Source organism: Palaemon carinicauda, chromosome 44, assembly GCF_036898095.1.
Source record: "Palaemon carinicauda isolate YSFRI2023 chromosome 44, ASM3689809v2, whole genome shotgun sequence".
NCBI classification, from domain to species: domain Eukaryota; kingdom Metazoa; phylum Arthropoda; class Malacostraca; order Decapoda; family Palaemonidae; genus Palaemon; species Palaemon carinicauda.
The window spans coordinates 27435587-27453086 of NC_090768.1; the positions used below are offsets into that span (position 1 = coordinate 27435587).

General features: G+C 34.5%; 1 long non-coding RNA gene and 1 pseudogene across 1 annotated transcript in view; one reads left to right on the top strand and one right to left on the bottom strand.

The window, feature by feature from the left end:
• LOC137634249 (uncharacterized) overlaps nt 1–17500 on the top strand; it is a 132216-nt gene that overhangs the window by 106151 nt on the left and 8565 nt on the right. The gene's annotated exons all lie outside the window — the stretch shown is intronic.
• Nucleotides 1–17500, bottom strand: part of LOC137634248 (uncharacterized) — a 100866-nt pseudogene that overhangs the window by 73964 nt on the left and 9402 nt on the right.

Genomic DNA, 17500 nt, shown 5'->3' on the forward strand with positions numbered 1-17500 from the left:
AGACTTTCCAAGTCTCCCTCACCTTTCTCCATAAACTCAAGATGTTTACCCTTTAAAAAGCTTGCTTACCACTCCACCCTCTCTCTCTCTCTCTCTCTCTCTCTCTCTCTCTCTCTCTCTCTCTCTCTCTCTCTCTCTCTCTCTCTCTGTATGTATGTATATATATATATATTTATATATATGATATATGTATATATATATATATATATATACATATATATATATATATGTATATATATACATATATGTATATATATCATACATATATAAATTATATATATATATATATATATATATATATATATATTATATATATATATATATATATATGTGTGTGTGTATATATGTGATATATATATCATATGTATGTATATGTGTATATATATACATATACATATATATTGTATATATTTCAGCCACTGGAATATATGGCATGCCATGTTTTTTTTTTTTTAATCTGCTAAGCAGGAAACTAGTCCATCGTCACACTCTGCATCATTTCAATTGAAATATAGTCAAGTTCAGTAAGCCTATTTTACCTTTTACATGAGAAGACACTGTTTTCAAGTTTTTGGGCTATTAAATGTTTAAATCCTCCAAAAAGTGCCCTTTTATGTCAACCATTGCTATCCATCTAATCCCTACATGTATTTCTGATTTCCTTTTTTAAATTATTTACTTTTTTCTTGCTGAGAACTACTGTCAAATTGCTTCTCTTGCAATCATACGCGATTTCATTTGTCTTGCTGTTTTATTTTATTTTATTTTTTTTATTTTTTTATTTTTTTTTTTTTTTTTTTTTTTTACAAAAATTAATAATGTGGCATATCATTAATGAATCCACCAACCTCCTACTCACATCTTTTCGTCTTGGCCTTCGAACTTTCACCTCTGATAATTTTCTTCATTAACTTTTATTCTCATTCTGCCTACGAAAATACTGAATGTTATTGAAACAAAACAAGGCCATGTGATTCACTATACTCTGCATACTCTCATGAAGTTCCCATCATGTCAGAAAAAAACGTTCCGGCATTATTAACAAAACTTTCATTGACACAATTACTCCGTATGATTGTAGAAAACATCAAAATTTAACAGGGAGGCATTTGTTGACCGAATGCCCCAATTATAATAGCTTAAGAAATAGATATCTGTTTGAGGCTCGAGGTGAGGATGGCAGATTCATCCTTGCCAAGATTCTTGGACATGATGTGTTTTACTATGCGAACGGCAATTTTAGATTTATTTTAGAAGCAGGTCTTCTGAAAACTATTCAACTTTTAATATGACATCTTAACTTTTATGGATTCAATTGAATATCTATTATTTTTATATGAAATAAATGATATCAGTGTCAATGACCTTGCATGTCAGGATGCCAGAAACCTTTAAATCAATCAATCAATCAATCAAAATTTATTCAAGTATATGCGAACCACTAATAGAGGATTCCTATCACTTTCAAATACAACGCAAAACTGCCTCGTAATTGAAAAATGTTCGTGTATGGGTAACTTCAGTATCCAAGAGGCGTTGGAAGTTTACAGCACAATAAATTCCTCCTTGATACATTAGTTTTTGATAAATAATCTTGATCCGTATAATTCAAATAGCTTAGAAATAAGGATTAGCAAAATCATGACAAATGGTGACATAAAATCGAGTGTACTCGAAGAAAAATGTTAAAAAGAAGATCTTCAAATATTTTTATTTATGTAAATATTCATGAAAAATTCGCGCAACTTTTTCTATCTAATTCCACATTCATAGTATTCATATATCCTGAAATAATTAAGCAAAATATTTTGTAATCTAATGTGGTAGACTATGACTTTCAGTAGCAAATAATTTTCAAAAGTTCAGCTAACATTAATTCAGTCTATTTGTGCTCTTAGTTATTTGTGAAAGCAGCCAAAACGCCTACTACCTGCATTGAGCCGAAACTTCTTTCTTAAAGGCCACTTTACAGAGAAATAAAGGCTCCAGTAGTACCTTAGCTTGGTCTAATCATTTCTCTTACCAACTCACCTAATGATAGTTGAAATAATTCAAATAAACATTAACGGATCTATCAAGGTAATGAGAGATGTGTTTTTAAGGTATTCCAGATAAACATTAATTATATGTACGTCATTCTATTTGCTGAAAATGTCGAATTTACTTTAGGAAAAACTTAGTTTTATATATATATATATATATATATATATATATATATATATATATATATATATATATATATATAGAGAGAGAGAGAGAGAGAGAGAGAGAGAGAGAGAGAGAGAGAGAGAGAGAGAGAGAGAGAGAGAGAGAGAGAGAGAGAGAGAGAGAGAGAGAGGTAATTATTCCTCGTTTTGAGTACAATTATTTATATTGTAAGGTCTGCAATATGTTTCTGAAATGATGTTATTCAAGAATTGATTATCAAAATATAAAAAAGTTATGATCTTAATTAGATAAAACTGATATCATAAATGGATGTTGGTACATGGCCTTTAAAAATCAAATTTTTCTCTTCATTATTTCCATAAAACCTTAGGAAAATTATCAAATAAAATCGTAAAGATATCAGATAATATTAACCTACTTATTGACAAGCTATGATAATATGTAAACACGTTCCCCTATCAGGTCAACCTTAATCAATTACTTTTATCTGTAGGAAATTATTAGATTTAATATTGTTTGGTTTGGTGAGATAAAGGCTTCTGTTTTTCTCTGAGGTGTGGCAAAAGGCAGTGCCGTATATCGCATCATCTTACTGTTTATTTGTTTTCTGGTTATTTGTCTTACAGAGCAGTTAAATAATCCCTGGTTATTTGAGCTACAGGCTAAATATTTGGTATCTATCTACCTACGTTCTATCTACCTCTCGGAAAATATTTTTTCTCTAGAAATCCAAAGGTCATATCTTCTTAATGAAATTACATTTTTAACTACACACGTTGCTACGTATATGGACTGTCTACGTGGACTACGGAGTGGCTACTCTGTAAGAGAACATTTCTGTGGTTACCAATACTACCGATGCTCATATCTATGAACCAACCTGTTGCTCGGAGTTACGTAGCTATCTTCTGAAGAAGACTGAAGTGAAGAGAATTCAGAGACAGTGGGAATGGAGTGCCTTGACAGAGAAAGGGAAAAGGAGAGCGAAATAGGAAAAAAAAACCAAAATAGCTTGAGTGAAAGACGGAATGTTAGATAGGTGATTTGTTTTAGAATTTTCATCTCATTTTTCAAAATCGTAGGTGCATGTTACTTACCGGTGTGAAATTTACATTACATGGAAAAATATTGAAGCTATACATCTTGATATAAAATATGACTGTTCTGAACATTTTATTCTGGCAGATTATCATGATTCCAGCCCACTAACAACACAAAAAAAAAATATTTTTTTTTCTTAAACTAGAAGATAACTTTTACCTTGATCCTATCCCCGATAAACTCTTGGATAATCTCTTGAACATACCTTTCATGAAGTTTATTAATACTGAATAAATATAAAAGTATCATCGTTTCCAGGATCCAGATATATCACTCAATATATTGTTTCTCGCCATTTACTAAATGTGGCGAAAGAAATTTTCAATTGATGAGGTAACATTAGTAAATCCTGTCTCTTCCTGATGCTAATTGGTAAAAAACAATACTCAGACGGATCAATTACAACCATTGTGAGTGAAATTTCAAGAATTTTTCTTTCCGTTTGTTTTGCGATTCTTAGTTTTAATTGGTCCCTCTGCGTTTTCTGCTCGCATAAAACGGGACCACCAAGAATCAACCCTGTCTTTGTGTAAGTCACAGGCACATACACGACTTCGTACACACACTGTACATTAACAGTGGCACAGGCTAAGTAGAAATATGTCACTCTGCTAGAGTTTCAACATAACCACTAGTTTTTTATATGCAAAGAATGGTAGCAGAGGAGCCTTTGTACATTACAGCTGGTGAAGTGATTTCATATTGTAGACAGGTCAGTATTGACTAAAAGATATCTCGTACAAAGTGGCTCTTTGTAGCTGTATAAAATAAGTGAAGCTAGATGTTTCAGAGATAAGGAGACAGTTCGTCTTTACTGTCGGATAATTATGTGGATATTTTTTTATAACTGTATGAGATATCAACAAATTTCCCCTTCTCTTTTTACTGCACATTCAAGAATAGTTTCTGCAATATTTGTCAATTATCAAGTATTTTCTGGAAAGACCAACCTGTTGCAGGAAAGTTTGGTATTGGGCGGGACAGTTACTCATATACTTGGCCTTCACCTCTGATGTTTTCAGGATAACTATGGGCTTTGCCAGGGATTTGTCTACTCAGTAAATTCTGAGATCTTATATACTTTGATTTTTGTACACATCCAGCATTGGTGGGAAAACAGAGGGAGTTGTAAAGATGGAACAGTCAAACATAAAATATATTGAAAAAATATCAAAAAGAAAATTTAGTGTTTTTTTTTTTTTAATTCTGATTATTTTTAATATGCTAAAGAATGGGATTGTCAGTCAAGATAGCTCTGCTGAGTAAATCTTACTCCCCGAAAGAACAAATGTTAGATCCTGAACAGATAAGATATGTCGATTGTATTCTCAACTCAAATTTTCAACATTTCTCCTTAGAAAAAGCTGAATTAACTAAAATATAATAACACATCTAATCACCGCAGCAACTGAATGCAAAATAAAAGAAAAAAAAATTAGCTCTAAATTTTAATTTCGTTGGTTTTATTTGGTATAATTTTGCCTAGAAGTACTGGTATAAGGACTTAAATTTGGAAATATTGTATCAGTAGTATATACGAGTCTTAGGTCCTTTGGGGTCTATTAAAATAGTGAAATTTCAATCGAATAATATTGCAATGTAAAATCTATAACTTAGAATTCAGCTCGGTTGGTTTTCATATATAAATCTACAATGAAAGTAATACATGAACAGTATTATTAGAAATTTATTTTGGGTTCTTGAAATCTCTCTTTTGTCATTTCAATTGCATTTTTCCAGCTATAATCTTCATGATGTATTGTTTAATTAGTTTATTAGTGTATTTTCACATATTAAACACTACTTTATATCATGAACTCAGCAGTTCCTATTTAACTTCTTGAATCCAATTTCATATTCATTTTTTTTCTTACTTGTTTTTCTTTTATCTTTAAACCGCACCATACCACGTCTTCCCAAACATTCAAAGATATAGATGTAAGTTTACATGTCAAGAGAAGTAGCGTAGAAACTAATACATTCTAGGTGTTAATTATACTTACAGCGCATTAGCTTTTCATTTGATCTATTTGTCCGGAGTGTCTGACATTCTTCGGTTGATTTATTTTCCAAGAGAAGCTAATATCTTCGAAGGTTTTATTCTTATCATACACCAGTATATCAATTGGTCATTTGAACTTACCATTCCTCTGGAGTTTCCGTTCAACTGGAATTTAATTATGTTAAAGAATAAAATATATGACAAAGAAGAGATCTTCTATGACACACGGTTCTATCTGGCAGTAATTTTACTTTTCTGGAAGCGTTTTAAACGTTATAGATGCTGTCTGAGCGAAGATCTGGCAGTAATTTTACTCTTCTGGAAGCGTTTTAAACGTTATAGATGCTGTCTGGGCGAAGATCTGGCAGTAATTTTACTCTTCTGGAAGCGTTTTAAACGTTATAGATGCTGTCTGAGCGAAGATCTGGCAGTAATTTTACTCTTCTGGAAGCGTTTTAAACGTTATAGATGCTGTCTGAGCGAAGATCTGGCAGTAATTTTACTCTTCTGGAAGCGTTTTAAACGTTATAGATGCTGTCTGAGCGAAGATCTGGCAGTAATTTTAATCATCCGGAAACGTGTCAAACGTTTTAGTTCCATGAGCAATCGCTTTTTGCTGTCGATAACTTCATTTTAATTGTATGTTTTGAGCAGGTAAATGTCAAGTTATAGATATCATGTCTATACTTAAGACTTGATTAAAAAACAAAATTTATAGTTATAGTTATACTCACTAAACACCTGAGAGACCTCGATTATATTAATGATTTTATTTATGATATTATCAATAAAATTAAATTCCTCAATAATTCAATAATTCAAACACTGAAGATCAATATGGAAATTTTGCATTAAATGGCCTACTCCCCATATGAAAAAAAAAAAATTATTTAAAAAATCATCAAATTTAATTATTTTGCTGATAACAAAATTATGTTTTACATAAAGTCGGATGACATTTTCTTTCGTTTTACTCGAAGAAATAAAAAATATAAAATATACGTGGTTTATGTATATACATATACATATATATATATATATATATAAATATATATATATATATATATATATATATATATATGTATATGTATATATATATATATATATATATATATATATATACATGCACATATATATGTATATATATACATCTATATGTATATATATACATATATAAATATATACATATATATATATATATATATATATATATATATATATATATATATATATATATATATTACAGTATATATATACGTATGAAATTTAATATACAGTAAATTAGTGTATTAGCATAAGTAATCTCGCCTATTAATAAAAAGGAATTTTTAGAGATCTTAGTGTTTTCTCTACAAGAATTACCTGGAGGTTGTGGAACAGACGGATGTGTTAGACCTCGACGTCTTAGAGATCAGAGAATCTCCCCGATTGATGACGCCCTTCGAGGTGATGGAGAAGGACCGGAGTCTGTAGAGCTCCTCAGCGTCCCTCGGGTTGTAGGGCTTCTCCGGCAAGGAGCACACTCGAGGACGGAAGTGGTCGGGAGCTGCAAAGGACAGTAAGGAATTTTAAGGATTGCGTTGATCATTATGCACTGGATCTGCGCATTAGTTATTCAATAACTATTTAATTTCTCTTCCTCTTGTTTTGTTAAAGTTTATATAGTTTATATAGGTGATATTTATTTTGATGTTGTTACTCTTCTTAAAATATTTGATTTCTCCTTTTTTCCTTTCCTCACCGGGCTATTTTCCTTGTTGGAGCCCCTTGGCTTATAGCATCCTGCTTTTCCAACCAGGGTTGTAGCGTAGCAAGTAATAATAATAATAATAATAATAATAATGATAATAATAATAATAACTGACATCGTTCAATCACTACTAATAGTACGCATATGCTTGAAAAAAAGTCAATAGTTGCTGTACGAAATTCATTTGAAGACATAAATCAAGTATTGGGTTATGAAACCTGGTTAAAGACCCCATTGGTCAACGAATTTACCGGTAGATGTAGATAAGATCTATAAATGATTTCTACTTTAGTAGGCAGTTGACCTGCAGGTATCTACTTGTTGGTCTACCTGCAGGTTTATACTTTAGTAAGCAGTCGACATGAAGGTTTCTATTTTAGTAAGCAGCCTACCTGTAGGTTTCTTCTTTAGTAAGAAATTGACCTGCAGGTTACTACTTTAGTAGGCATATGACCTGCAGGTATCTATTTTAGTAGGCAGTTGACATGCAGGTTTCTACTTTAGTAGGCAGTTGACCTGCAGGTATCTATTTTAGTAGGCAGTTGACATGCAGGTTTCTACTTTAGTAGCCAGTTGACCTGCAGGTATCTATTTTAGTAGGCAGTTGACATGCAGGTTTCTACTTTAGTAGCCAGTTGACCTGCAGGTATCTATTTTAGTGGGCAGTTGACATGCAGGTTTCTACTTTAGTAGGCAGTTGACATGCAGGTATCTATTTTAGTGGGCAGTTGCCATGCAGGTTTCTACTTTAGTAGGCAGTTGACATGCAGGTATCTATTTTAGTAGGCAGTTGACATACAGGTTTTTACTTTAGTAGGCAGTTGACCTGCAGGTATCTACTTTAGTAGGCAGTTGACCTGCAGGTATCTATTTTAGTAGGCGGTTGCCATGCAGGTATCTACTTTAGTAGGCAGTTGACCTGCAGGTATCTATTTTAGTAGGCAGTTGACCTGCAGGTATCTATTTTAGTAGGCAGTTGCCATGCAGGTTTCTACTTTAGTAGACAGTTGACCTGCAGTTTTCTACTTTAGTAGGCAGTTGACATGCAGGTTTCTACTTTAGTAGGCGGTTGACATGCAGGTTTCTACTTTAGTAGGCAGTTGACCTGTAGATATCTATTTTAGTAGGCAGTTGACCTGCAGGTATCTATTTTAGTAGGCAGTTGACATGCAGGTTTCTACTTTAGTAGGCAGTTGAACTGCAGGTATCTATTTTAGTAGGCAGTTGACCTGCAGGTATCTATTTTAGTAGGCAGTTGACATGCAGGTATCTACTTTAGTAGGCAGTTGACCTGCAGGTATCTATTTCAGTAGGCAGTTGACCTGCAGGTATCTACTTTAGTAGGCAGTTGACCTGCAGGTATCTACTTTAGTGGGCAGTTGACCTGCAGGTATCTATTTTAGTAGGCAGTTGACATGCAGGTTTCTACTTTAGCAGGCAGTTGACCTGCAGGTATCTATTTTAGTAGGCAGTTGACATTCAGGTTTCTACTTTAGCAGGCAGTTGACCTGCAGGTATCTATTTTAGTAGGCAGTTGACATGCAGGTTTCTACTTTAGCAGGCAGTTGACCTGCAGGTATCTATTTTAGTAGGCAGTTGACACGCAGGTTTCTACTTCAGTAGGCAGTTGACCTGCAGGTATCTATTTGACACGCAGGTTTCTACTTTAGTAGGCAGTTGACCTGCAGGTATCTATTTTAGTAGGCAGTTGACATGCAGGTTTCTACTTTTGTAGCCAGTTGACCTGTCGGTATCGCACTTTAGTTGTTGGTCTGCCTTTAAACACATCAGGTATTTATCAACACAATTAAAGCCAAGTAATTGAAAGCTTAACTGACATATGTTACGAAACACTTGATTCATTTGAATAATCAGCATACTTGTGGCGGTTTTCATTAGTTGCATTTGTTGAAAAAAAAGGGAAACAATATGGTCCTATGGAGTGAATTCGTTAATGGGTCACAAATGTTGCAGAGAAGGAACTTAAGTGTTGTAAGGATTGAACATAGTATTGTTCATGGGACATTTGAACTACTTAATTCAAATGATTTTGGAGTAAAGCATGCGATGAGAAGAAAATAGCTGCAATGAAGATAAATGGAGATATTCACATTAGGCGTTCAACATTATTATTTTTATTATTATTATTATTATTATTATTATTATTATTGTTAAGTGCTAAGCTACAACCCTAGTTGGAAAAGCAGAATGCTATAATCCCAGGGGCTCCAACTGGGAAGATAGCACAGTGAGGAAAAGAAACAAGGAAAAAATAAATATTTTAACAATAATAAAATAAAAATCTCCTATGTAAACTACAGAAACTTTAACAAAACGTGAGGAAGAAAAATTAGATAGAATAGTGTCCCCGAGTGTACCCTCAAGCAAGAGAACTCTAACCCAAGATAGTGGAAGACCATATTACAGAGGCTATGGCACTACCCAAGACTAAAGAACAATGGTTTGATTTTGGAGTGTCCTTACAGAAGAGCTGCTTACCATGGCTAAAGAGTCTCTTTTACCCTTACCAAGAGGAAAGTAGCCACTGAACAATTACAGTGCAGTAGTTAACCCCCTTTGGTGAAGAAGAATTGTTTGGTAATCTCAGTGTTGTAAGGTGTATGAGGACAGAGGAGAATCTGTAAAAAATATGCCAGACTATTCGGTGTATGTGTAGGCAAAAGGGAAAGTGAACCGTAACCAGAGAGAAGGATCCAATGTAGTACTGTCTGGCCAGTCAAAACATATCAGATTAAAGCAGTAGTAGCAAAGCTCTTCATTTTCTGTAGCCAATCGAAAATTTGGTCTTATGAGACAGTTCATGGTCATTTTCTTCAATAAATCATGTTACCTGTTAATTTGATAATAGTGGCAGGCGAGAAAATGGTTGGTATTAGCAACCCAGATGGATTTAAAATTAATTCTAATTTATTCATCCTTACCGTAATGAGGCTACACAAATTTACCTACCTTTTGAATATCAGTATTCGAGAACTAGAACTCATTTTATTTTCTTGATAATTAGGAGAAAATCACTAAATCACTAATGTTAATTAGTGTGTTCATTTAGCGGATGTTTTGACAATGTTAGAATTTATTGAGATTTTCTAATCTCTCTTCCGTTATTTTCTCCTACATATCTAGGGGGATATTAGTACAAACAAATATTATGTACATAAAAGGACGAAAATAAAACAATTGGTATTATATATACCTTAGATGAAATAAGATTGACTGAACCATGTTACAATTCTTTAAACAGCCATGAATGTACCTGCTTTGCCAAGCTGACGTACTGGGAATTAGGACAAGTGTGTATATAATGTTCTCTATCGCTAGAGCATCATCGACCAAGAAAGCTTTTTGTTACTCATCATTTCTTTTTGCAGTATTCATTAAATGTAGAGAAAAAACTTACATAATTTGAGTTCTGCTGTAAGTTTTAAAATTATATTTTATTGAAAACTTTACATGTTTCAGTTCACAATGGTTACAGCTATGAATTATGTTACAGGGTTCTTCTTCTATTCTTCTATTAGCATGCTTTTTTTCCCATTCGTATGGGGTAACACGGTTGCCTTCTTTTTGAAGGACTTTGCTTTGGCATTTTGGGTGGACCATAGTCCTGACCGGCTGCCCTGCCTGACGTCGCTTAGACCGTGGTAGAGTATGTTTGTGTGTTGTACCAGCCACCATCGCCCTTCCTCCCATATTGTTGGTAAATCACTTAATAAACTTTAAACGTGACAAATCCGTTATCGGGAATCTTAAAGTATCCTTGTTAAAAATAGATTACTAGAGTAAAAATATTATCCTTGCACATCATTCTTATTCCTGTGATAACTGGAAGCAATAAAAAACTCGACCTGTAGAAACAATTACTCAATACTCACTGGGCAATTCTAGAAAGTTCGATCTTCGGCGCTGTTTGTATCGGGCGTAGTTGAGTGGAGCTACGTCGCCAGCCTCGCTATCCCTCGAGGAACGCCTTGAAGCCAAGTACGCCAGGTTACCACCTCTGACAGGACTGTTGCGCAACAAAATTATTGTTAGTGATTTGTATATGCAAAATAATATATCAGTTGAAAATTATAAATTAGTAAAATTATTACATACGGTATATAATAAGAAAAATTTTCTTTTAAATAAGCGAGGCACCTACTCAATGGCAACGTTGTATAATTATATAATTTATATACAGTACATATGGTTTACATAGGAATTTATGAGTGATTTGGCAATTGGAATAGCATGTATTTAAGTTACATGCGTACTTATTTCTAACGGCACTGAGCTGTGTGACAGAAGACTGAGCATTTTAGGTGCTTAGATATCTCTGAAACAGTTATTTTACTTTTCTATATACAAAGTATCATTAACTTTCTCATTAATGCTTGGTATATCGCTTCAACATCACTCTCTCTCTCTCTCTCTCTCTCTCTCTCTCTCTCTCTCTCTCTCTCTCTCTCTCTTCACATGGCCGCATTCCTAAAAAAAAAAATTAGGGCCTTTGTCCACTTAAGCCTTAAAATTTGGTAACCTATCTGCTAGCCAACTGTTACCCGTCGCAGCTTGGCTGGGTAAAGAGAGATGAAGAGATAAGAAAAACAGGCGTGAGTGTCAAAATTCGTTATCAAACTTGCATACCATCAAAACGGAAGGGTTGTGACAAGGTAATACTCATTATACGAAAGTGAAAAACTTATTGTACGAAAGTGAACTACTCATCCTACGAAAGTGAAAAACTCATTCTACGAAAGTGAACTACTCATCCTACGAAAGTGAAAAACTCATCGTACGAAAGTGAAAAACTCATTCTACGAAAGTGAACTACTCATCCTACGAAAGTGAAATACTCATTCTACGAAAGTGAACTACTCATCCTACGAAAGTGAAATACTCATTCTACGAAAGTGAACTACTCATCCTACGAAAGTGAAATACTCATTCTACGAAAGTGAACTACTCATCCTACGAAAGTGAAAAACTCATTCTACGAAAGTGAACTACTCATCCTACGAAAGTGAAAAACTCATCGTACGAAAGTGAAAAACGCATTCTACGAAAGTGAACTACTCATCGTACGAAAGTGAAAAACTCATTCTACGAAAGTGAACTACTCATCCTACGAAAGTGAAATACTCATTCTACGAAAGTGAAATACTCATTCTACGAAAGTGAACTACTCATCCTACGAAAGTGAAAAACTCATTCTACGAAAGTGAACTACTCATCCTACGAAAGTGAAATACTCATCCTACGAAAGTGAAACTTGGCAAAAGATACGTAAAATATATTTCAATTCTTCTCATACACACACATACAATGTCAACGGTTACATATCCTCTTTGAGCTAAAATCTGATTTCTTATTGTAGTAAGGATGAAAGAGGAAATTCAAGTTATTAACAAGAACTACAGTTTACAAGTTGGTATTTTTTACAACACAATACAGTAAATGTTTAGCGCCCGAAAACATATATTTTAGCCTAAATGATTTCTGGTTGTTCATGCGTTTCCTACTGTATTGAATCTAATTTCAGATAAGGTAATGAAGTATAGGAAAATTCTACCAAGAGAAAGCGCAAACAGTTTTTAGAATCAGTTTTGTCATCACTAATTAAATCCTTTGTGTTGTAAAATGAGCAGCAAAAAAAAAGAAAAAAAAAAAAAAACAAAAAAAAAAGAAAGAGAGAAATAATTGAACAAAATCAACTAAATCATCTTTCTTTTCTTATCAATAATTACTGAGTTCTTTGCTAATGCAAAAGTAAAAAATAACTGTCGGGGCTGTTTAAAAAAAAAACAAGCGGAAAAAAGACTTTGGCTGTGATATCCAAGACTACTTTTTGGAGCACAAATTCATCTGAAATAGGGGGATACATTTATACAGCCTTAAGTTTTGTACCTATAAAGAGGTGTCTATGATCAGGACCAGATATCATTTATAAAACGCTCAAGTATTTTCTTACAAAAATACACAGTTATAACACGAATTTGGTACTTAACTACCCCAACAGTAATTTAGTTCCGAACCTAAATATAATTGATAAGTGATTGTGTATGTTTGTATTTCCTTAAAGGGTTTCCTTGTCATAGCGTACTCCCTATCATAACCCATCGCCCCTTTCCCACCATTTAACGTTTAAAACGTTTCCATGAGACTCAAATTACCGACAGATCATTCCTCAGAATGCATCTATAACGATTAAAACGCTCTCCCAGAAGACTAAAATTACAGCCAGATCATTGCTTTAAATGCATAACGTTTAAAACGCTTTCAGAAGACTAAAATTACAGCCAGATCATCGCTTTAAATGCATCTATAACGATTAGAACTCTTTCAGAAGACTCAAATTACCGACAGATCATTCCTCAGAATGCATCTATAACGATTAAAACGCTTCCAGAAGACTAAAATTACAGCCAGATCATTGCTCAGAATGCATTTTTAACGTTTAAAACGCTTCCAGAAGACTCAAATTACCGACAGATCATTCCTCAGAATGCATCTATAACGATTAAAACGCTCCCAGAAGACTAAAATTACAGCCAGATCATTGCTCAGAATGCATCTTTAACGTTTAAAACGCTTCCAGAAGACTCAAATTATCGACAGATCATTCCTCAGAATGCATCTATAACGATTAAAACGCTTCCAGAAGACTAAAATTACAGCCAGATCATTGCTCAGAATGCATCTTTAACGTTTAAAACGCTTCCAGAAGACTCAAATTACCGACAGATCATTCCTCAGAATGCATCTATAACGATTAAAACGCTTCCAGAAGACTAGAAATACAGCCAGATCATTGCTCAGAATGCATCTTTAACGTTTAAAACGCTTCCAGAAGACTCAAATTACCGACAGATCATTCCCCAGAATGCATCTATAACGATTAAAACGCTCCCAGAAGACTAAAAATACAGCCAAATCATTGCTCAGAATGCATCTTTAACGTTTAAAACGCTTCCAGAAGACTCAAATTACCGACAGATCATTCCTCAGAATGCATCTATAACGATTAAAACGCTCCCAGAAGACTAAAATTACAGCCAGATCATTGCTCAGAATGCATCTTTAACGTTTAAAACGCTTCCAGAAGACTAAAATTACAGCCAGAGCATTGCTCAGAATGCATCTTTAACGTTTAAAACGCTCCCAGAAGACTCAAATTACCGACAGATCATTCCTCAGAATGCATCTATAACGATTAAAACGCTCCCAGAAGACTAAAATTACAGCCAGATCATTGCTCAGAATGCATCTTTAACGTTTAAAACGCTTCCAGAAGACTCAAATTATCGACAGATCATTCCTCAGAATGCATCTATAACGATTAAAACGCTTCCAGAAGACTAAAATTACAGCCAGATCATTGCTCAGAATGCATCTTTAACGTTTAAAACGCTTCCAGAAGACTCAAATTACCGACAGATCATTCCTCAGAATGCATCTATAACGATTAAAACGCTTCCAGAAGACTAAAATTACAGCCAGATCATTGCTCAGAATGCATCTTTAACGTTTAAAACGCTTCCAGAAGACTCAAATTACCGACAGATCATTCCCCAGAATGCATCTATAACGATTAAAACGCTCCCAGAAGACTAAAAATACAGCCAAATCATTGCTCAGAATGCATCTTTAACGTTTAAAACGCTTCCAGAAGACTCAAATTACCGACAGATCATTCCTCAGAATGCATCTATAACGATTAAAACGCTCCCAGAAGACTAAAATTACAGCCAGATCATTGCTCAGAATGCATCTTTAACGATTAAAACGCTTCCAGAAGACTAAAATTACAGCCAGAGCATTGCTCAGAATGCATCTTTAACGTTTAAAACGCTCCCAGAAGACTCAAATTACCGACAGATCATTCCTCAGAATGCATCTATAACGATTAAAACGCTCCCAGAAGACTAAAAATACAGCCAAATCCTTGCTCAGAATGCATCTTTAACGTTTAAAACGCTTCCAGAAGACTCAAATTACCGACAGATCATTCCTCAGAATGCATCTATAACGATTAAAACGCTCCCAGAAGACTAAAATTACAGCCAGATCATTGCTCAGAATGCATCTTTAACGTTTAAAACGCTTCCAGAAGACTCAAATTACCGACAGATAATTCCTCAGAATGCATCTATAACGATTAAAACGCTCCCAGAAGACTCAAATTACAGCCAGATCATTGCTCAGAATGCATCTTTAACGTTTAAAACGCTTCCAGAAGACTCAAATTACCGACAGATCATTCCTCAGAATGCATCTATAACGATTAAAACGCTTCCAGAAGACTCAAATTACAGCCAGATCATTGCTCAGAATGCATCTTTAACGTTTAAAACGCTTCCAGAAGACTCAAATTACCGACAGATCATTCCTCAGAATGCATCTATAACGATTAAAACGCTCCCAGAAGACTAAAAATACAGCCAAATCATTGCTCAGAATGCATCTTTAACGTTTAAAACGCTTCCAGAAGACTCAAATTACCGACAGATCATTCCCCAGAATGCATCTATAACGATTAAAACGCTCCCAGAAGACTAAAAATACAGCCAGATCATTGCTCAGAATGCATCTTTAACGTTTAAAACGCTTCCAGAAGACTCAAATTACCGACAGATCATTCCTCAGAATGCATCTATAACGATTAAAACGCTTCCAGAAGACTAAAATTACAGCCAGATCATTGCTCAGAATGCATCTATAACGTTTAAAACGCTTCCAGAAGACTCAAATTACCGACAGATCATTCCTCAGAATGCATCTATAACGATTAAAACGCTTCCAGAAGACTCAAATTACAGCCAGATCATTGCTCAGAATGCATCTTTAACGTTTAAAACGCTTCCAGAAGACTCAAATTACCGACAGATCATTCCTCAGAATGCATCTATAACGATTAAAACGCTTCCAGAAGACTCAAATTACAGCCAGATCATTGCTCAGAATGCATCTTTAACGTTTAAAACGCTTCCAGAAGACTCAAATTACCGACAGATCATTCCTCAGAATGCATCTATAACGATTAAAACGCTTCCAGAAGACTCAAATTACAGCCAGATCATTGCTCAGAATGCATCTTTAACGTTTAAAACGCTTCCAGAAGACTCAAATTACCGACAGATCATTCCTCAGAATGCATCTATAACGATTAAAACGCTTCCAGAAGACTCAAATTACAGCCAGATCATTGCTCAGAATGCATCTTTAACGTTTAAAACGCTTCCAGAAGACTCAAATTACCGACAGATCATTCCTCAGAATGCATCTATAACGATTAAAACGCTTCCAGAAGACTCAAATTACAGCCAGATCATTGCTCAGAATGCATCTTTAACGTTTAAAACGCTTCCAGAAGACTCAAATTACCGACAGATCATTCCTCAGAATGCATCTATAACGATTAAAACGCTTCCAGAAGACTAAAATTACAACCAGATCATTGCTCAGAATGCATCTATAACGTTTAAAACGCTTCCAGAAGACTCAAATTACCGACAGATCATTCCTCAGAATGCATCTATAACGATTAAAACGCTTCCAGAAGACTCAAATTACAGCCAGATCATTGCTCAGAATGCATCTTTAACGTTTAAAACGCTTCCAGAAGACTCAAATTACCGACAGATCATTCCTCAGAATGCATCTATAACGATTAAAACGCTTCCAGAAGACTCAAATTACAGCCAGATCATTGCTCAGAATGCATCTTTAACGTTTAAAACGCTTCCAGAAGACTCAAATTACCGACAGATCATTCCTCAGAATGCATCTATAACGATTAAAACGCTTCCAGAAGACTAAAATTACAGCCAGATCATTGCTCAGAATGCATCTTTAACGTTTAAAACGCTTCCAGAAGACTCAAATTACCGACAGATCATTCCTCAGAATGCATCTATAACGATTAAAACGCTTCCAGAAGACTCAAATTACAGCCAGATCATTGCTCAGAATGCATCTTTAACGTTTAAAACGCTTCCAGAAGACTCAAATTACCGACAGATCATTCCTCAGAATGCATCTATAACGATTAAAACGCTTCCAGAAGACTCAAATTACAGCCAGATCATTGCTCAGAATGCATCTTTAACGTTTAAAACGCTTCCAGAAGACTCAAATTACCGACAGATCATTCCTCAGAATGCATCTATAACGATTAAAACGCTTCCAGAAGACTCAAATTACAGCCAGATCATTGCTCAGAATGCATCTTTAACGTTTAAAACGCTTCCAGAAGACTCAAATTACCGACAGATCATTCCTCAGAATGCATCTATAACGATTAAAACGCTCCCAGAAGACTAAAAATACAGCCAGATCATTGCTCAGAATGCATCTTTAACGTTTAAAACGCTTCCAGAAGACTCAAATTACCGACAGATCATTCCTCAGAATGCATCTATAACGATTAAAACGCTTCCAGAAGACTAAAATTACAGCCAGATCATTGCTCAGAATGC